The following is a 23,423-nucleotide window of genomic DNA, read 5'->3' as shown; positions in this document are numbered from 1 at the left end:
AAGTGCGCTTGTGCCTCTTTTACCCAGTCCCTCACCTTCTTTATAGCCTCAAGTTGGCTCTTCAGATGCGGGTACTCCCCTACCTTGGCACTTCCCTTTTCGGCCGTCTTAACGGCTCAATTTTCTGTCTCTACATCCTTGACTTTCTTTCCAACAAGTAGAGTTGTAGCACTCTCAGCTTTTAGTGCGATCTTAGCCTCCGGCCTCCTCTTCCTTCGCCCGTGGCTCTTTTTTCCCGTCGAGGCTGCATCGAGGTTGCTAGGCCCTGGTAGTGATATGCCGGCCTACTTTTTCTAGGCACAGTCAAGACCCGCAATGGGATGGGCGTAGCCTCCCCATCAAGGTTCTCGACGCCGAACAGCCCCAATAGGACAGATGGTACTTCAATTGAATTTGTAAAAGGTTTTTGCTTTGGGCAATCCACGAAGAGATTGGTGATTCCATAATCTACACACCTTAGGTCATCTTTGCCTCTGTTCTACGCTGCTTCCTCTCGGGGTAACGCGATGAGACATGGCATGGGTGTCCATAGGTCCAACAGTTGATTGGATCCTGCGTCTGTCCCCCTAGGCCTCTACCTCATCCTCTTCCTAATGCCATCACTAGTACTAGTCGATAGTCCATGAAGACGGCATTACCCTCTTCATCGCGAGAGACATAAGGGTATAAGTAAGTCTCTTTCTCATTTGGCTCCTCCATGTGGTGGACTGGAGCATCACTCAGTGGATGGGTCACATAGAGACGGGCAGCCTAGGTATACCTGTGGGGTTTATGTCCATCTTGGAGACAGCCGGCTTCATGTCGTTAGGCGCAGGAAGGCCAATGGGGCTCCCCTTCCAAAAAATGGTTGTGGTATGTTTGCTAGGTAAGCCTGACTATATGGTTGGAAGTACGGAAGTCTCTTGCACAATCTGTAGTGCATAGCATCGTGACCGAACCTATCGCAGTTACCGCAAGGTCTCGACCGAGGGTCTTGACACTTGACTGGCACATGATTTCCGCCACAATACACACAATGGACATGTGGCCGCGTTGGTCGTCTCCACGGGTCTTGCGGCTTGACCATCTCCATCTTGACGTCAGCCAAGTCGTGGTTCATCTTGGTGGCCTTCCCCTTATCTTGGGATGATGGTGTGGGTTGCTCACCAGAGGTTGGTGCTCTTTCCAAACCTTGCAAGAAGCTAGTTTCTTCTGAATTGGAGTTCTTGGATCTCCTCTCTTTCAGTTGGTCATCAACTCTGATAGCTTCCTCAAAAACCCTAGCTAGCGCATCTCGCTGCAAGCTTGAGTTGGCTGCCAAAGCCTTATACAGTTCCTCATTTCGAATTCCGCTGATGAACACAGTTGAAACTACTCTTTTAGTCGGTTGTTCACCTGTAGGGATTCTCTTGAAGAGGCTCCTTACGTGGGTTACGTAATCGCGAATGTCCTCCTTATCTTTCTTATTGTCATTCATCAATCGCATCAGCTGATTGTTGGAGTATGCAGGCTCGATAAATCTCTTAATGAAGAGATCCTTGAGGTTGTTGAAGTTTTCCCTCTCTGTAGCATCTAAACTTGTGTACCAGGTCCTGATCTTGTCACCTAAGTAGAGTTCAAATGCTTGAGAACGCTCAGTTAGGTCGCTGAGGCCGTTGGCTTCGCGGACTTGCTCGAACCGCTCTACAAAGCTGTATGGGTCATCATGGGGTTGGTACTTGTCGAGCTGCTTTGCGACTATCGGGATTTTAGATTGGCTCTTAGAGCCTTGGGTTGCTCCTAACCCTACCAGCAGTGAGGTTGCTAATGCTGCAGCAGTTTTCTCTGCTGCGGTGTTGTCTAACAAGCACTTCATAAGAAGTTCACTCAGCGTTAAGTCTTCTTCTAGGGCTCTCTCATGATCCGTTTGCGGTTAAGTTCAGCACTCGCTGTACCTCACGCAACTCTATGCTTTGCCTTTGGCTCTTGACCTGTTGGTCTCTATTGTACATGGCTGTGCCTTGCAATGCCTTATGGGCTAGCTTCCTCTCTTCTTCCAAGTCTGTGTTGATAGCATCTGCTGTTCGACAACAGTGCTCATATCAGACGTGCACATTGTAGCTACTAACCAATTGCTGAATAGCCTCTAGGAAGATGCCCAAGTCAAGTTCCTTGTTAGATTTGAGGTCCGAGCTTTTCTCCACCATGGTCGAGTTCTCGTGCTTCACCAAGCTATCAATTGGATTGAGTGGGTTTGTCAAATCCCCTTCACTTCTACCGCTTGTTTGGTCTTACTTTGCGTGTTAATGGTTTGTCTCCGTCCCTGGGTTCTCTCCTATTTGTGGGTTCCTTGATTGGCTTATCTGAGTGAGTTCCTTGACTTATTAAATGCAATTCTCAAGTTATTTCCACTCCGTGTGGGTGTTCTTTCTGGTGCACATGTGTTCAATTAGGCTTTCAGTTTTTCTTACGTGCCCTTTAAGTGCAAAAATTCAAGGTGCGTGTGACAAACAGCCTCTAAGCGTCTCATGCACCCTTGGGCCTGATAGGCTTGGTAGATCGATTCTCTGGCCATCTAGGAGGGATTTAGGGCCTCTCAGCTACGTTGCCTTGCCATTTCTTTTGGGCTTGATCAGGGTTTTCTTGCTCGACGGGTTACCTCTAGGTCTCTGGGGTTTCTAGGTATCGCAATAGCCCACTCAAACTGTTAAGCGGCCATGCCTTACGATTTTGTCTACTCGGTGCACCAGAATCATGCTTTAAACATCAGGAAGTCTTACAACAAGTTGCGCCACTGAGCTCCAATTGGGTCAAGTCAAATCTCTAAGACTGAGTTGGGGCACACAATTGGCCCAACTCGTCCGAATCGTAGGGGCCAAGCGGTTGACTCGAACGGGCCGAATCTCGCCTGTCTGAGTGCAACAAGTTTTTTCATAGACCGAGGTTCGAGTGGAGTGACTCGGACGGGCTGAGGGCCGAGTATCTCGTCCTGGGCCGAGTGGACACTCAGGCCGAGTGGACTTGGGGCCGAGTGTTAGTTTGATCAAAGGGCCGAGTCGAGTAACTCGGACAGGTCGAGTCGAGTAATTCGGACGGGCCAAGTTGAGTATCGGGTTCGAGGGCCGAGTAGGGTTTTTGGGTCAAGGTCCGAATGGGCGGGTCCAAGGACGGAGTCTGGGACTCGGCCTAACAAGGGCCGTTCGGACGGGCCAAACATGGCACGATGAATGCCGTGCAATGATGATTTCGATCGAATCTCCCTAGTCAAGAAATCATCCCCTGCATAAACTTCCAGATCTTGGCCAAGGCACCAAGGGAAGTGATTGGCATACCTGGGGTGAGCGGTAGGCTCTCCGACGATGTGATCAAGTTGAATCTTTGCGGGGCACTCTCTCTCTCTCTCTCTCTCTCACTGCAATGGTTGCAAATGAGCTCTCCCTTGGTCTCCTGACCCTTAAACCCCTTCCCGGGTAGGGCTTTGCCACTCTCAATTATTCACTTGCCTACATTAAGCATCCCAAGCTAGCTTTTTGCCATTTTTTTTGCATGTTTTATGCCCTGTTTGCAACAGTAAACCCTACCCTTTCCTGGTTTGATTTCCTAATGCTATCCTATACTAAATGCAATAAGAATCAAAAGCAACAAATTGACATGATTTCTCTCTATTTTCCAATCATCAAACAAATAAACTAACCCAAAATACTTACTTGTTTCAAAGATCAAAACACCCAACCTTCCTACCTACCTCAAGCTCCGTTTCGGGGGAGAATCCCTTACTTCGATGCTTGATATGGGGCGCACTAGTGCTCACGCTTGAATTAATGGTCCCGGCAACAACGGAACCAAAATGTGGGAGCTTTCGATCAACCGCCAAGACCCACGGACCGCTTATTGTTTCAAGCGTTCCAAGCGAGCTCTAATGGCTACCTCTCACATAGCCGATTCGCCCTTGATCCTATGAGTGTAGTGAGCTTACCTTGATGCTGATATGAGTTGCCTCCTCTCTTCCACACTCTGGTAGCTCCACGATCTTAGATGCTAGCTCAAGTATGCTCAAGCCTCCTCCTTCTCCAAGCTCTAACTGCCATATCTGTGCGCACAAAAGAAGGAAAGAGAAGAGAAGATGGTAAAGAGCTTCACCCCCTTGATCCCTCACTTCCACTCACTCCCTCCCTCACTATCACAATCACTCCCTCTCTCAAGAGCACACACAAGCAAGGAGAGGAGAAGAAGAGAAGAAGAGAAGAGCTCTTGTTGGGCACACACCAAAGAATGAGCTTCCATTCACTTTTTGAACTTTATATATACAAACCCTAAAACTCCATGGGCACCCATCCTTTTTTACATGACCGGCCATTGTGGCAAGGTCCCTTTTTCTAATTCCCTCTTTTTGCTTCATTCCCTAGGCCTATATTCGACTTTTCTTTTATAAGTGGCACAGGAGGGAGCCTGGCACTCTTTTACAAGAGTTTTTGGAGTTTTTGAGGCACCTTTTATTTAAAACTACGCTTTTGGACCAAGCTTAGCTTTGGAGCCCACCTGCGTGTCCTTGCTCCTTTTCCATCTTCTTTCTTCTTTTTCATTTGTCTTTTCGCCTTCTTGGCTTGGGGTTAACACAAGTACACAGATACATATAACGTGAAAGAACAAACACTCGTAAAGGAGAGATATCACCTAGATAGGGCCATGAGAAGCTTCCGCGTGACAAAGGCTCCTTCCAAGCTCTTCTTTGAACCTGTCTAGCATAGGACTAAAACAAGAAACCATTAACTGCACCCATACTAAACAGACAACTGGCCCTCTTGGCCTAATGAAATAAAGCATTTCAATGCAAAAACTAATAGGCCCTCTTGGCCTAACGAAATAAAGCATTTCACTACAAAAACTAATAGGCCCTCTTGGCCTAATAAAATTTAAAAAAATAGCACCTACACATCCCTCCCCAAAATAGTATAGATATACAATAATACTCTCCCTTCCAAGGAGAAAAATAGGGCTTGCAACCCTAAGCTAAATGCAAAAGATTGTGACCCATCCCTCCTACATATATAGCAAGAGGCGTACGCATAACATGTTGTCTAATCAGCCTATGGGTCCAAGATAATCGTGGTAGATGGGTCTCAACCACTCTTCTCATTACCCATATCAACCATCGCCTGCCATATAACATGTGGTCTGATAACATTCCCCACAAGCGACCAGGTCCTGTCTCATTATCAATAGCAACATATGGACTAGGACCATAGTTGAAAAAGAGGTCCTCTTCATAAGCAGGGTTTGCTAGTGAATCCACAAATTGGTTCCAGTAATGTGGAATCAGCTAAAGAGACACTCTCTCAAACTCCTCAAGTAGGGTCATAGCAGTTCAATGATACATGCAAAGGATGGGATTCCGCATTGTGTATGTCCCATCTAGCTGATTCAAGATCAGCTGGGAATCCCCTTTTACTAACAACCACCGAACACCACCTTGCTTGGCAATATGCAATCCCATAATCAGGGCTTTATACTCGGCCATGTTGTTAGTAAATCCTAACCCAAGATAAGCAGCTAATTTCATTGTAACTCTACGTTGAGGATCTTGGATAACTACTCCAACACTTCATTTTCTATTAGGGCCCCTGGATGCTCCATCAAAGTATAATGTATACATCCATAATGGGTTTACACAGCCAGCCACCCATCAAGAACTCCCCTATTCATAATTATGATAGTCAAAGTTCAACATATTTAGAGGATGAACTGACGGCTCCATCGCACCTTCTTCATTAAACTCAACAGGGATGCTTGTCAAGATTTGTAAACAGTGATGGCAGAAAACTTTAATCTCCCACACAAAGGTGTCGCCTTCTTACTCGATCACTTTATATCCCTTGCTCCACCAGATAAGCCTCCCCTGATGATATCTTTGCTCGAGATATAAGTGCTCCAAATAAGGGATTAACCTCCCCATCAACCAGCTTAAGCTCCTTTTGCAGGTCTCCAATCAGCTCCTGCATGAACCTGCAATGCATTTTTCCATGTTAGCATACTTAGAAATAATAAGGTTCAATCTTATTAAGATTAACCTTATTTTTAAAATCTACTACCTGCAGATCAACTAGTAGAGCTATAGACTTATTTTTTCCTATCCTAACAATCTTGTAGGGGCCATCCCATCTAGGTTCCAGCTTCCCTGGAAACAGCTCCCTACGCACATCGTAGTACAGAATTGATTGCCCTTTTTTAAAGGTATACTTCTTTGCTTAAGGTCATGCAACTGTTTCATTTGATGTTTAGTTACCTCCTGGTGTAATAAGCTTTGCAATTTCAGCTCATCTAGGTGTGCTATGGTCATGAATCATTCAAAGAGTGCATCCTCGTCTCCCAAAGAGTTGTTAATTAAAAGTCGTATGGTTGGCAACTCAATTTTGAGGGGTAACACACACTCTTTTCCATAAATTAATTTAAATGGGGTATCGCCAGTGGCTCGTTTAAACATCGTATTATACGCCCAAACCGCCACATATAATTTTGTATCATAGTCCCGCTTCTTTTCAGAGACTATCTTGGATAGGATACCCACAAGCTACTTATTGGTACTTTCAACTTGTCCATTTGCTTAATTTTCCAAGCTTCAATCAAAATTTTAATCACTTTATTTAAAAAGTAAGTTCCATGGTCCAATACTATTTCTTTTGGCGGACCAAATTGGCAGATAATCTGCTCTAATAAGAAATCGACGGTCTCTTTTGCATTGTCCTGCCTCGTCACTCATGCTTCTAACCACTTTGTAAAGTAGTCAGTGGCTACTATAATATATCTCTTCTGAGTACGACGATGGGGTAATAGGACCCACAAAGTCGATGCACCACTTCTCAAATGGAAGGGTAGCCATAATAGGCGTAACTGGGTGTTTCCTATTCTCTTTGTTGTCATGCCTTTGACATGTATCACATCTCTTAACGTACTCAAAGGAATCTTGGAAGATGGGCGGCCACCAATATCCAGCTCTAAAAGCTTTCTGTGCTGTCAACTGCCCAGCAAAGTGCCCTCCACAAGCGGAGTCATGGAACTATTCCAAACTAAAGGGAACCTCGTCAAGCATCACACATCAACGATAGATATCATCAACACCCTACCGATATAATGTGCCTGCGATCAGGGAAAATTTCAATATCTGCAATTTAATTTTTCTCTTCTCTGATTTTGATAACCCAAATATAGTCTCTCCCGTTGATAGATAATACGTGATAGTAGCATACCAAGATGGGATAGAAGCTGTATCAATTTTAAACATTTCTTTGATATCACTTCCTTTAGCTAAAGTCTCTTTCGGCTCCTCAAAATCCACAAGGCATTCCACAATACCCTGCAACCTCGGTGGCTTACTCTTAATCTCATAATCAAACTCTTGCAATGTAATTAACCACTTTGCCAAACAATTAGGCAGTTGTAGCTTGTTCATAAGCAATCTAAGCCCTTTGGCCTTAGTTTAGAAAATTACATTCTCATAGATGATGTAGTGCTTGAATTTTTTAGTCGCAAAGACCATCGCAAGGCACAACTTATCCATGTCGGTGTAGTTAATTTCTGATATGTCCAACTTTCGACTAGAAAAAGCTATTGGATGATACCACTTTTCCTTCTAGATTTGATCTAAACAGCAACTAATACTATGCATGGTTGTTGTTGAAAATATATAGAACATTTTGCCCCTTTTTGGTGCTTTTAAAATAGGTGCTTTGGCAAGCTCATGCTTCACATCATCAAAAGACACTTTGCAAGCATCACTCCATGTAAACTGACAGTTAAAGGATAATAGGTTTGTCAATGTCATGAAGGAAAATACAACATTAATATTTGCACCTTGGATTAATTCCAGCCTTTGTAAATTTAGCCCTAGCCTATGTGCACATGTGTGAACAGCCCTTAAGTTTGGAAAGAGGGTTAGAATAAAAGGGACTAGAGGCCAAAGGCAAGACATCTTTTGATCATTCAATAATCTTAGCTTTACCATTTTTCTTGGAGTTAGCTTCTTCTTAGCCTTTGAAGCACTCAGCCATGGCCGTCATGTATTCTTGAATTCCCAACCATTAATACATGATGAGGATGTCTTGGTGCAATAGATTTGTTAATTCTTTGTTGTAGCTTAGTTAATTTTCAATTTCAGTTAGATTTCATTCCATGGTTGATTGCTTTCATTACATTGGTATCAGAGCCTTGCTTTGATCCAAGGCAGGCTTTAATTCCATCATTTTCATGATTATGATTTGGCTGGGGAGGTCATTTTCATGGAAGATCTAGTTACAGGCATCATTTCTATGTAACTGGAGTTGAAGGCATAGTTCCTGGACTTGGTTTCTTCTTGACAGTGACTAGTCTGATTTTACTACTTCAAACTGTGGTTATTTTAGAGCTTTTTGATAGAGACATGGTGGCAAGATGGAGATTCATGGCTACTTAGACAAGTCATCATCAAATTTTACTACATTTTGAAGACATATGGACCAAAGAAGGGCCAAACATGGCTTGAGGACATTTTAACCTTGGTTACTGTTGAGAGGGAAGGGTTTCTTTTGGGACTCGGTCTTTGTCTCTCCTGCTTCAAGCTTTCTTGAAACTTCCATAGCTTTACCTTCAAGAAATCTCCTTCCATCTCATCTCCATGGCTCCAATGGATACTAAGGCATTTAGTACTTGACTCCTTGGTCTATTAGCTCTCTATAGAGCACCCATTTGGCACAGTACAAACTCATGAACAATAGGAGTATTCTAGGCTGAATCTACGCAGATTGCGCCATGTTTCCAGACTCATTTATGATGCAAAATTTGACTAGTCAAGCTTTAATAAGCTTGCTTATGGCTTATGCAACTTAACATTAAGCCTCATTCTTTCTTCTCTTGCGGTTCCGCCTCCCTTTCCTTTGTCGGCATGTTGGCGGGTCTGCTACAGGCGAAAGAGACGCTGGTGCATTGAGAAGAGGAAGGCATGTCGCTGTTGCTTGATGCAACTTCCATCCTTGTCAATGGCTTTACCAATAAATTTAGAAGGCACCAAGAGTCTGAACGACAGATCTTGAGACTTTGGCTTGCATTGCTTGGAAGGTGAAGGTAGGGCAAAATCAGGGAAGCTGCAACATACCTCATCTTGCTGCTGTAAATTCTGACTAAAACTCGAAATAATGGACTTATTCTCTGGATATCGCTACTGGTCGAAATAATGGACTTATTCTCTGGATATCGCTACTGGTCAACAACTATTGAGACTTGCTCTGGTACTGTCCAAGCCAAACCCAAAGATAAGGATTCATCCCTACTAAACGTGCCATCATCATTGCTACTTTCTGGACAGTCGAAATGAGAAGTAGCTAGTGTTGTGTGATTTTCGAATCAGGAATCGAAGAAGCACCAGTTTCATTTCCGCATTGTCATCAACAAGAGCAGAACATAGGTGTGGCTGGTATCCTTTTTACAGATTTTCCCAGATGGACAGGTTTAAAGAAGGATCTGCCTATATGGTATGAAGCAGGGGCTACTCAGTTCGACTTTGCTAGTACAAAGACTCTGTTCATTATTCAACTCATTTTGATGGGATTTGTGGAAACCAAGAGGTATATGGATCTCATCTCACCCCGATCTCAAGGCGCAGAGGACTCATTTGAATACCTACATGCTTCATATCCACCTCGTTTTCATCACGTGCTGTAAGAGGATGTATTGCAGCAGTTTGCGCTGTTTTTACAGCCCCCCCCCTCTTGATCAACAAAACGTGATGTAATGGGAGGTTATACTCTTCATAGGATGATCAAATGGAGTGCAACTATGGAGTATACATCATCTTCTACTTGATCTTTCACCCTTTTTGAAGATGGGAGCTTTCTCAAACCCTAGGTATGGAGCTTTCATGGGATTAATGAAACTGAAGCTTATCAAGGAAGGGATTATTCTTGAAGATTGAAGATCTCTTGGACTGATTTTAGAAGGATTATCAAGCTCAACTCATCTATGTCAAGCATTATCGATTGAAGGTCATTCCATCAACAATACTCTTCTCCAATCAATCAAATGAGGTACTCTAATCACTCTTAATTTCTCTTTACATCCAATTGCTGATCTCATTTCCAATTGTTGAAGAGAAATAAGAGGATTAATGAAGCTTTCATTCATAGCCTAATGCATTACATGAAGCCTATAGGTTATGTCAGTCATTGTCTTTACTAAACCTCTTCAGTTTACTGAAATGGCCATCTCTAAATGTCTCAAACTCTTCCATAATGAATGAGCATTACCTATCTACTTTCATTCACTGAAATCAGTAATTTCTTGAGCTTCATTACTCAATCTTTATTGCCTAACCTTGACATGAAATTGATTGCCTATTTTGCCTCTTGATCATAAGAAAATCATTACCCAATTGGTAAGTGAGAAAAGCTTTGTAAGCAGTGAGTCATTGCTGAGGTAAATACCTCTCCATTTCTCATTTACATTTCATCCTTTTCAATTCCAATCTTGCATATCATGAAAAGGGCAAATGAAAGGCAATTGTATTTCCTTCCTATTCCATGCATATCATACAGATTTTTAGAGCTAGAATTCACTTGCAATGTACTTGCCCACAAGGAAAAGTGGATGTCGGGCGAGTCGGTAGGACAAAAGAGAGGTGACCCTCCCCTACCGACGAGGACCCTGAAGGGGAGCGCAACCCGGCCCGAGAGAGAACTTTGCAAACCCCTCGGGTCTCGGATCCCACGTATTTTCAAGTTTAGGTGCAGGTACAAATCTCCAAGGGCACTTGAAATCAGCCTACAGCATGAGTTATGGGCAGTGAGTTCTTGAGATATTGGCAAATGTATGGTACTCATGAATGTATAGCAAATATATGAAGACATACGGCTACAGTAAAATGTATGCATCCTATGGTAAAGACACTATGGTTCAGCATTAAAGTTTGGGACAGAGTATGTATGCATACCCTCATTAAAGATTGCAATCTACATTGAGTTAGACAGCCATTTTACAGGTTACAGTGGTCATTTTTCAGTATGGGCAGATGTATGAGACTCTCCTATAGGGTTATGAAGTTGGTACATGCTTGGTATTGATGGTACAAGCCATTAATTGACTAGAACAGGGAATTCACTGCCTGTAGGAATTTTCAGACAGCAACAGAAAATCCCTTATAGAAATTTCTGTACTCATCCATTTTCTGCAGTTGATAGATTGTTGGATAGAGGGCTCTTCAAGCTTCGAAGAGAGCCAGAGACCTCGTAATTTGGAGCTCTAGAAGTGAAGATTATCAAGTTTTTCTACTGCAGGAAATTCAGGACAGAAATCAACCCATGGCTAGGAATAAGAAGAGAGACCCTGTTTTGGATACTATCAATGAAGAATTGAAGGAATATCAACAAGAAAGGGGTGAACATCAATAGGAAAGGGTTGAACATGACACTTCTCAAGATGCCATTTACCGAATGCATTATGAGAACGAAGAGGTCGATGCAAGTTCCACCCACTCCCCTACCAATCAACCCATAGAGATGTCTCATATCTCAATGAATTCAAACAGTTTTCAACAATTGTCAAATGACATAAAGGATATGAAATCAGGTTTCGAGGGTATGAGGTTGGGTATTGACAAGCTTGTAGCACTTCTTGGTGAGAAAATGTTGCCTACAGCTGGTCTTAATGTCCCACATCCTCATAGGACTGAAGAACCACCTAAACCACCTACTCCTAAGGTGGTAGGTCAATTTGAATTTGGAGAGTCATCTAAAGCTAAGGATTTTGTTCAGCCCACTTCACTTCAGCCACAATTCCATCAACAAAAGGGTCACTTTCAGCCACATGGGCAGGATCCTCAAGAGAGAGTGCAAACAAACTCAAAGCATGATGAAGACATCCATGGGTGCAACTCTTTCTACAAGCAATTTTACCCTCAAGCAAATGTTGGTGGCTATGAGCAAGGGCATGTTAATTCAGCCCCAAATGCTTTTGGACAGCCACAACATAATTTCTCTACTCAAGTGTAGCCCAATAGGCCAAGTCCCATGTCAAATCATGGTTGGAATCAGCAAAATAATGGGCAGCAACCACCTTTCAACTCACCTATGCATGGACAACCTCCCAATGTGAGCAACACATACTTTCAGCCTCAAGGACATTATTTTCAGCCACAAAGTCATGGTATGCATTATGGAAAGCAAACTCCTTATGCACAAGGGCATGGAAATAATGAATATCCTAGGCAAGGACCTTTTGGCAATTCTTTTGGGCCACAACACCATAGTGGGCAGCAGCACCATAATGGACAACCTCCTCAATACGAGAGAGAGTACAAGGAGAAAATAATTATCTCAAACTTCAAGGGAGAGAACCCTTCACCCACGGAGTTGGAGGAGTGGTTTGACAAGTTAGAGATGTATTTTTCCCTTTACCCAAGACCCGAGAATGCCAAAGTAAAATTTGCAGCCCTTCATCTAGAAGGCTATGCTCACACTTGGTGGAGATATATGGCGAGGATGGGACATGACTTCTCTGTCTTGGGATGCATTGAAAAATGCTATGATTGAAGTCTTTGTTTCCCCTATTGAAAAAGAGCGGATAGAGAAGAAGTGGTATGCACTTGAGCAACGTGGTCTCTCGGTTAGAGAGTACTCAAATCAGTTTTTGAACCTTTCAATGTATGTTCATGGGGTCTCCGATAGTGCCAAGTTGAATAAATACATATTTGGTTTGGAACCTACTCTTTCTTCCGAAGTTGGAGCCATGAACCCTACATCCCTACAAGCTGCCATTCAATTGGCTGAACGTTATGGGCAGAAATACAAGGGTTTTCAGCCAAAAAGAGGGCATTCTTTTCAGCCTACGCAGTTCCCAAGGACATCAGGCCATTATGGGCATGCTAAAACTGATTTTCATCATATTGGGAAGCCATCAAATACTTTCAGCAATACCTACAGCAAGATACCCACTTTTCCTACTGTTTTTGGGTCAAAACAAAGCAGTAATTTCAGACCTAATGCTGAAAATAGATTTGATGGAAAGAGAACTGATATAAGTGCCAAAACTTCAGCCCCTACTCAAGGCAAACATGTATCGAATGACAAGCTCAAGGATATGTATGCTAAAGGACTATGCTTAAAATGTGGAGAGAAATGGTCACCCGATCATAAGTCCAAATGCAAGGCCAAAAATATGAAGATTAGCATGATCATCGAGGATAATTCCGATGTTGAATCTATTGAAGGAAGCTTGGCTCAGCTTGATGTCACAACAACTCAAGAAGAGGTGCATGAAAATGAAGAGAATGTCCACGATGAGTTCTATGATCCGATGGATGGGTTTCCTTTCGACCCGGGTGGTCATTATTTGGATGATTCATGGACTGAATTACATCCATCGCTATGTGCCATATCAAGTGATGCATGGAGTGGTTCAAGAGGGGATAATACCCTACGCCTTAAAGGTCAAATCAAGGGAAGGACCGCTCATATACTCATTGATACGGGAAGTACACATAGCTTCATTAATGCTAAGTCACTCAATGGGCTGAAATTGAATACACATGAAATGCCTACATCACTCAAAATCCAAGTGGCAAATGGAAATTTTGAGAAGAGCAATCAATGCTGTCCAAATGTACCTATCACCCTTTCCCCATTGTGCACTACATCAGTGAGCCTAATTGCATTAGAAATGGGTCCCATTGATATAATACTTGGTTGCAACTGGCTGAAATCTTTGGGCAGATTTACCATGGATCTCAACAACATGGAAATGGAGTTTAAATGGTGTGGACAACAAGTAACACTACATGGAGTTGAAAAGAAAAGAATGGAGATGATCAGCCCCAAGAAGGTTAAGAAAGAGATAAATGCAAAGGCATGTATGTTCACCATTCTTCTTTCTAAGATTGAAGAGGATCAGCCCTCTTCTCCTACCAACAACATGGATCCATGTCTTTGTAAATTGCTGAAAGAATATGATGATATTTTTCAGCCACCTACCTCTCTTCCTCCCAAAAGAGAAGTGGATCATCCCATTGACTTGCTGCCCAATACAAAGCCCATCAACAAACCACCATATCGCCTCTCCAAAGTGGAAAGAGAAGAGGTAGAACGCTAAGTCAAAGAGCTTTTGGAAATGGGTCTCATTAAGGCAAGCCAATCACCTTTTGCTTCTCCAGTCCTTCTTGTGAAGAAGAAAGATGGCTCCTTTCGAATGTGCATTGATTACCGCGATCTCAACAAGGTCACTATCAAGAATAGGTATCCAATACCTAGAATAAATGATCTCTTAGATGAATTGAAGGATGCCAAGGTGTTCTCCAAAATTGACTTGAGATCGGGATATCATCAAATACGCATGAAGGAAGGGGATGAATTTAAAACAGCCTTCAAGACGGAGAGGGGTCTTTACCAGTTTATGGTTATGCCTTTTGGGTTATCAAATGCTCCAGCCACATTCCAGTTTCTCATGAATAAGATACTTTAGCCATTGCTCTTTAAAACAGTTTTGGTATTCTTTGATGACATTTTGATCTATAGCAAGAATAAAGAAGACCATTTGCAGCATGTAAAAGAGGTCTTTGACATATTGAGGATACACAAACTGTTTGCCAAGGCCACTAAATGCTCTTTTATGACAAAGGAAGTTGAGTACTTGGGTCATATAGTGGGAAAAGATGGAATCAAAGTGGATCCTAAGAAGGTTCAATGCGTCAAAGAATGGCCTACACCAACCAATGCCACTTCATTAAGAGGTTTCCTTGGTTTGTCATCCTTTTACCGACGGTTTATGAAGAACTATGCTCATGTTGCAGCTCCTCTTACCGATCGGCTGAAAAAGGAAGCCTTCTTTTGGGATGAGATCGCTGATAAGAGCTTTAATGAGCTGAAGCAATTGCTTGTTTCAGCACCCATACTAGTTTGCCCTAACTTCTCCAAGACTTTTACCATTTATGCAGATGCCAGTGGTAGAGGTTTGGGAGCAGTTTTGGTACAGGAGCATGGTGTCATTGCATTTGAGAGCAGAAAATTTGATGACAAAGAGAGAGAGATGCATGTTTATGAGCAGGAGATGCTTTCTATTTTACATGCAATCAAGAAATGGCACCACTACCTCTATGGGACACACTTCAAAGTCAAAAGCGATCATAGGGTCTTGAGATATTTTCTCTCACAGCCCAATCTTTCTCCCAAGCAAAAGAGATGGTTGGCCACTTTGCAATCATATGATTTTGAAATATCATACATGGCTGGCAAGGATAATGTGGTGGCTGATGCATTATCAAGAATGTGGGCATGCAGTCTATCTACTGTGTCTACCATCTATAAGGATTGGATTGAAGACATTCAAGAGGAATATGTGCTTGATGAGCATACTGCCCATATTTTACAGAAATTACAGCAAGGGTGTGATGCTGAATTTCCTAATTTTAAAGTGCATAATGGCCTCTTATGGTTTAAGGGTAAAGTGTACTTGATTCCCAACAGTAAATTCAAGCTGAAGGTGCTTCAAGAGATGCATTCATCGCCAATAGCGGGTCACTTGGGCCTTTTCAAGACGTTTGATAGAGTTCATCAAAGCTTCTATTGGAAAGGTCTATGGAAAGATGTTAAAGAGTATGTGTCTCAGTGCTTGGAGTGTCAGCAAAATAAGGATTCCACTCTATTACCAGCCGGCTTACTTCAGCCTTTACCTATACCTACGGGCAAATGGACAGATATTTCCATGGATTTCATAACGGGATTGCCTACTACCAGTCATGGATGGAACAGTATCTATGTGGTAGTTGATAGATTGACCAAATCAGCCCACTTTATCCCAACTAAAGTCCAATATTCAGCGAGGCAAGTCGCCGAGTAATTTATGGAAGGTGTGTTCAAACTACATGGTATGCCTATGAGAATAGTATCAGACCATGATTCGAAGTTTATGGGGAACTTCTGGAAAATTCTATTCTCATCCATGGGTACTTTCCTCACTCCTAGCACGGCCTATCACCCTCAGACTGATGGGCAAACGGAGAGAGTCAATCATTGGGTGGAAGTGTACCTTAGGCATTATTGTCATGACAGACAAGCTTCATGGGATCGTTGGATCCATCTTGGTGAATTTTGCTATAATAACACGCACCACATGAGCATTGGGATGTCTCCGTTTGAAGCTCTTTATGGGTATAAAGTCCAACTTCCATCAGTTTTATTCCATGAAGACATCAACCCACAAGCAAAGGAAGAGTTGGAAAGAATGGAGTTGCTCATGAGGCAATGCAAGGACAGCATAAGGAAAGCACAAGAGGTAATGAAGGTCTATACAGATGAGAAAAGAAGACATTTAGACTTCAAGGTTGGAGATTGGATATTTCTCAAAGTGCCCAAGACGCATTATGCTTCATTAAAGGGTGGGAACAATAAGCTTGCTCATAGATTTTATGGGCCATACTTGATCTTGGACAAAATTGGAGAGCTTGCTTATAAACTTGAGCTACCATCTTCCACTAGAATACATGATGTATTCCATGTTTCACAGCTGAAGAAGTATGTTGGGCCCGATGTACAAGTATTGGAAGAGTTACCACCATTGGATGAGGCAGGACTGATTATATATGAACCTGAAAGCATTATTGGAAAGAGAGAGAAAGCTCTCAGAAATCGTACTCTCATTGAGTATCTCATTAAGTGGAAGAATTTGCCCATTGAAGAGTCTTCTTGGCAACCATCCACTTATGTCAGTAACTTTCCTTGGTTATTACAGGATGATATTTGATGCAGTATGCAGTGACTGTGCAGAGACAGCTTATTGTATGAAATTTTTGCAGACAATAAAACTGTCCTGACTTCATTAAAATTTGATTCTAATGTTATGGGGTGATGCTTGGGAGTGTATACTTCGTTTCTACACCTCATACGCCTCATTTGGACCAATATATCAAAAGTTATGGCAGTTTTAGTGAATCAGCCCTGTTTGGACAGCAGCCAGTTTTCTCACAGTTTGGCATGCAAAAAGGTCTTCTTTTCATGGACAGTGCTTTCTTATCACTTGGAAGATGAATGGGCATGATTACTATCATCCTTGACTTGGATTTAGTCCATTACTTCTTGGTTTTGAGGACAAAACCATCTTCAGGACGGGATGGTTTGTCATGAAGGAAAATACAACATTAATATTTGCACCTTGGATTAATTCCAGCCTTTGTAAATTTAGCCCTAGCCTATGTGTACATGTGTGAACAGCCCTTAAGTTTGGAAAGAGGGTTAGACTAAAAGGGACTAGAGGTCAAAGGCAAGACATCTTTTGATCATTCAATAATCTTAGCTTTACCATTTTTCTTGGAGTTAGCTTCTTCTTAGCCTTTGAAGCACTCAGCCATGGCCGTCATGTATTCTTGAATTCCCAACCATTAAAACATGATGAGGATGTCTTGGTCCAATAGATTTGTTAATTCTTTGTTGTAGCTTAGTTAATTTTAAATTTCAGTTAGATTTCATTCCATGGTTGATTGCTTTCATTACAGTCAATGGCAACGTTCTTTTTGCCAAGGCATTGATAAATCTCCGATAATACCCTACTGATGAGACAGAAAGCTATGCACTTCCTTAGGAGTGTGTGGCTGACTCATGGCGACTATGACCTTGATCTTTTCTGGATCAGTTGCAATCCCTATGGAGCTGACCATGTGGCCGAACAAGAGCCCATAAGGGACTCTAAAGACGCTCTTTCGTGGGTTAAGAGCTATGCAAAATTGTCTGCAACACTCAAAACACTTGCGAAATACGATCAACTGTCTATCCCTTACAATGGCTGCCCCTAGATCGTCAATGAATACTTTTAGCTCCTCTGGGGAGATGTCACCAAAGGTCTTGTCTTTGCCATGAACCAGGTGCATTACACAACCCAAATGCCATCACATGGTACACAAAGGTACCAAAGACTATAATAAACGTCATTTTTAGCTTGTCTTGCTCAGTGATCGCCATTTGGTTATACCCTGCAAAGCAGTCCCAATCGAATGGATTTCCCTACCCGCTAGTTGATCCAAAATTTGGTCAATAAATGGAAACGGGTAGTAATCTTTAATAGTCTACTTATTCAACTCTCTAAAATCTACACAAAGACGGATTTGATTATTATTCTTCTTCCTGATCACAACTGGTGAGCACCATTCAGTATGTTGAATATGAAATATCAAACCCGCTTTTCGCAACTTCTGTAGTTCCTCATATAACCCGTCCCTTAATTCAAAAGGCATATGGATTACTTTCTGATGTACAGGGTGGGTACCTTCCTTTATAAGAATAGTATGCATAGCTAGACTGGGAGGAATACCCCAAAGTTCATCATAGCTCCAAGCAAAGATATCGTGGAACTCTTGAATCAGGGACACATAGTCCTCTCTCTCGTCCAAACTGAGCATAGAACCCAATTTGATTGGCTGCAAATCATTAGGTGTACCAAGGTCCAGCTCAATAACATCTGCGTATCTTATTCGATCATGAGGCTCTATCGGCTCATTCAAGGTTATCTGATAAATATCCTCTATAGTGGACCCTTCCTTAGATTCATCGCTCGATGATGTCTCACTACCAGATGGATCATCTACTATTTCTAGTTCAGTGGAGGATAGTGAATCTCTCTCACTCTGAGGAGACTCAGGGTAAGCATCCACTATTACATGATGGGCACATCGACCTAGAATCACTCGACCAGTGGGTACATCGACTTGATAGTCTATCCGTAGAATCCATGGCCTGCCTAGCAAAACTCAATAGCTAGGATGTCCTGCAAACCTTATCACCCTAAAGTCTAGATAGCATTCCACGCTCGCAACTGTAACGTGGACCTTAGTAATGCAACCTTCCGGTTGTCTTAGACTATCATCAGCCATCCTAAGAAGTGTGGAGCCGTCTTTTTGGATCTCTAGACCTAACCTCTCCATCAAGTCTGAACTTATGATATCGACAAACGATCCAGTGTCCACGATAGCGTGCTCCACTAATATTCCATCCACATATGCTCGAATCCTAGGGCAATGTTTTTTAGCATGATCGAACCAATCTTCCCCCACACTAAGTATGCCCAAACGTTCTACTATATACCCTATACGTAGGATTTTATTGAATTCTTTGCATACTCTTGATGGAGAAAGTTTAATCAATTGCAGGAGATACACGTTTGGTTTGACTTCACAAAGGGAACTTGCTAGATCAAAGTCGTGGTAATTAGCCAAAGTTCTATTCTCGCACCAAACCATTCTCTCCTTTGGTCTTTCAATTGGCTTTGGTGCCTCTTTTTAAGCCTTTATCTTCTTTCTTGGCAATCCTTTATCCTCCTCAGGATCGACTTACTACCAATAGGTCTTAACGGTCCACCTTCCATATCACAATTCAGGACTCGCTTTTCCCTAGCATCTTGCTTAGGGCTTCCGTCGATAAGTTTTACAATTCCTTTGTCACTCTCTTTAATCCTTTGACCTCTTGTTACAGCTCGTAGATTAGAAGTTTCAGTATCATTGACACGTACAGCCTCAATAAGGCTGACTCCACTGCCATGAGGTAACTCCTCTACAACAGCCTTTCCTCTTTGCAGTATTTGCCTTGGTCCATCGTCTTGCTGGAGATTATTCTCTTGTTGTGATGGTTAACTGGACCTCATTGTCTACTCCCTTTTTGGAGAGAATTGATCTTACTTCAACAAGTAGCAGCTACATGGCCAAACTTTGCGCAAATATCACATTTGACATTTGGGCAATTCCTAGGGAAATGTTGGCCACCACACCACTTAGAGCTGAGTCTTGAGGGGGCACCCTCTTCAGGGCGTTGAATCCCTATAAAATTCTGCTGCTTCTTAAGGAAGTTGACATCCATAGCTATTTGTCAATACTGTTTAGAGATCATATCAATATAGTGCTTCATCATGTCCTTAACTTTACCAAGGACATTAGAAGCACTTGACTCATAGCCGCGATTGTCAGTCTATTGTCCCATGGGCCTAACCACTTGATTAGCAATCAGCCACTAACCAACAAGGACAACATTAGGATTCATTGTTTGATTTCCACCACTATTTAGCGAGGCCGCCTAACTAGACATAGGCATAGTCATGCTAGGAGGAGATGGTAACATAGGCAAATTTGACATGATACTCCCTCTGCCACTCGTATTTAACATGGGGTCCCCTTGGACTCCCATTTGTCAAGTCCAAATTATTACCATTCCAATTTATCCTTGTTGCATAAGCCGCTGGCAAGCATGACTCTACTTCTTGTGCTTGGGTAATGGCAGTGTCAATATCGGCCAAAGAAACACTACTCAACTGCACCTGGATATTCAAATCCAATCAATGTAGGAAATATTGCAATTGTGTAGCATTGGAATGGGAATATAAGCATTGAGTTTGCGAAGAACTTGCTTTAGTTTCTTGGCATATGCCTAGACATTCTCATTTGGGACTTGGCGTGTTACATTCAAAACACGCAACCAATATTGTCCACCCTTCTCAGGGGAAAACTCTCTATGGAAAGCCGTAAAAAATTGGGCACTTCTAGTTATGGTTTCGGCTTCTAGACCATGATACCACACTGTCACTCTTCCTTTTAATGTCATGTTGAAGAACATCATTAGGTGTCCTTTGTCTTGGATTCGATAGTTGAACATCAGCGTTTGAAACTCCTTAATGTGGAGTTCTCCATCTTCTTCGACTGGAAAATTGGCAACGGTGCTCCTAATGCCGGTAAATCTGGTGTACCTGTTAGAATTTCAATAGGTTGTGTCATGGCTACAACCGGATTGACAACAAGAGTTTGTGTAGGCAACACTACACCCCCACTTGTTGTGGGTTGATTAATTGGAAATAGGGAAGTACCAAGACTTCCACTTGCACTCAAAGAGCTACTCGTAACACCTAGGTTACTAGAACCATTGCCACTTATGCGTAACGGGCTACTCCTTTGAGGAGAATAGCATCTTATAATCTCTAACTGTCATTTAGCCCTCTTAGCACGTTCTGCTTTTTGTATTTCAGCATGACGGTCCTTGTCAAAGGACATAAACCAACTATTTGGTCTCTAAAAACCCTAGATTCGAGAACCACCACTTGTTGGTGGCTCCTGACAAATGCACCATTGATGGGACCTAAAATGGGCCGACACTGGCTATGGCACTAGCCAGACCTCATGCATACAACAGACAACCCCACCACACGGCCTCGTGGGCCAGGAGTGTTTGTAATAACTGATGCATACTAAATGAATTTAATATTGTGTTTGTAGCTGGATGATAGTCCAACGCCACCTTCCCTAAGACTCCCTCAAAGGGAGTATCCCACATCGCAGGGATCGGCCTCTTGATGCGTTGCTAGACATAAATAACATTCGCACAAACTCCACTCTTTCATAATTGAGCGTTCTAGGAGATTTTGATTTGCCTCACAAAACTTTCCCCAACAGAACCACCCTTCTAACCCACGACTTAGGTTTCCTGTCCTCTTAGTGTTGGTCAAAGTTTATCAAGCATTTGCAATGCATTCTAGGAGATACCACGTGACATGCTTGATGCAAGGTGTATGACGATTGTGCATAACCATTTTATGAAAAAAAAACCTGCTATGTGAGGTGCGGAAAATAGTCCTTCCATGAATTTTAACTAAGGGTTACATGCTGCGCTGCTTTAGGAACTAGCACCGGAACTTCCGTGCTACTAGTCACCTATATTTAATTATAGAACGATCCCTAAATGCTTTGCACAAAGAGGAAAATCAAAATTTGTATCTTTTCAGCAATTAGATCATCGCACAAACTTCCTTCCCTCCTCAGCGTTTAGGTGTTGCTGCGTTGCATAGGTGTAAATGGTTGTCTTGTGTCATTTTTGTATGTTAAAAAATAGTAAACACATACTATAACAAAAAGGAAGAGGCCAAATTGAGGATTGACATCATGCTTTAGCCTCGCCAAAAATTCACTCACATAAATCTTATTTTCCATATTTTTTTAGTGCGAAAATCCCAATTTTCTCTATTTTTTGCTATTTATTATTCATGGAAAATAGGTATTTTATGATTTATTTATGTTGGATTATTATTTTGACTGAAACTTAACATTTTCTCTGATTTTATCCCATATCCACTCCTTCTCCCCAACTCAAAATCGGAAAAGTCACTAATTTCTATTAAAAAATGACATTTTGCAGGTTTTAAAAAAACTAATAACGGCTCTAAATCATTATGGGTTCTGCATTTTTGTACCTAACACATGATGCAAACAAGATTCAAACAAACATTCATCACATATGAACAACATTTGGACCATGAAACAACAGAAACAAGCAAATTTCTTTGTAAAATTGTAGCATACTGCGTGTTTTATGTGTTGCGGGTTTTTTAATAATTATTTTGGGCAGCCCATGAACCAACCAAAAACCATTCTTCAGTGTTGAACCTCTTTCCTCAGCCTCCTCTTCATCTTGGAGCAATCTGATCACAGTCGGACAAGCATCCTTCAGCCCCTCTTCTTCTTAATTTCTTGCATGTAAACCACTGCTTAGAGGAGAGAGATGGAGGAGAGATAAAGACTAGATTCTGATCTCCCTGACCGGGCAGCCATTTGATGGGTGAAGGCAGGCGATAGGAAGCGTGAAAAAACTTCAGTCTTCTGCTATCTTTCAATGGTATGGGTATATGGAGGCTCTCCTATGACTATGGAGTCCCCCCCCCCCCCTTCATTTCATCGTCTGTGCCTCCCTCTCCCTTCATTTCTTCCATCGCGTGAAAAAAAAGCCCCCCCCCTTCGTTGCAAAAATTTTTGGGCCCAAAGGGCTCCCTAAGGGTTACACCCTTTGGTTTCTCACTCTTTTGTCCTTTTTTTGGCCTATCTCCCACGTCCGGGGTCCGAACTGCGAGCCGAAAATTTCTGCATGTCCGTCTTGAGGTTCCGCACTGCCAGGCTACTGCTCCGACTTGCCCAGGTGCTCAAAAGAATTACTAAAATCCGTAACTAATGCTTGGGCGATTATCAAGGCGCTTTTGAAAATCGTCTTTTGCTTGTTGCTTAAAATCGACCCAGCTACGTTCACCGCCTTTGACAAAGTCAAAATTTCCCTTGAAGTTCAAATTTTTTGGCAAATTTTAGGCACATCTCGGGCTCAAAATCCAACTCTCAAGAATAGAGTTAGTAACCTATCTACCACAATAAGAATAGAGTCGTATTTGTTTGATTTAAGAAGATCTGTTATGAAATCCATGGATAGAGGAGACTAGGGTCACGTTGGAATGGGTAAGGGTTGTAGGAGGCTATGTTTTTTGTGATGAGGTATCTTGGCCCTGTTGCACATATCAAATGGTTTTATATATTCCTTAACTTATTTTCACATTTGGGGCCACCAAAAATCTCTTGATATAAGCTCTAAGGTCTTATTAACTCCAAAGTGTCATACTGCTGGGGTGTCATGGCATTGTTGGAGTACTTGGAGTCTTGGTTTTCCTGGAGG

This window comes from Lygodium microphyllum, chromosome 9 (assembly GCF_053477565.2).
Source record: "Lygodium microphyllum isolate KBCC chromosome 9, Lygodium_microphyllum_v1.1.10, whole genome shotgun sequence".
Lineage (NCBI taxonomy): Eukaryota > Viridiplantae > Streptophyta > Polypodiopsida > Schizaeales > Lygodiaceae > Lygodium > Lygodium microphyllum.
This window is presented reverse-complemented; position numbering follows the sequence as displayed.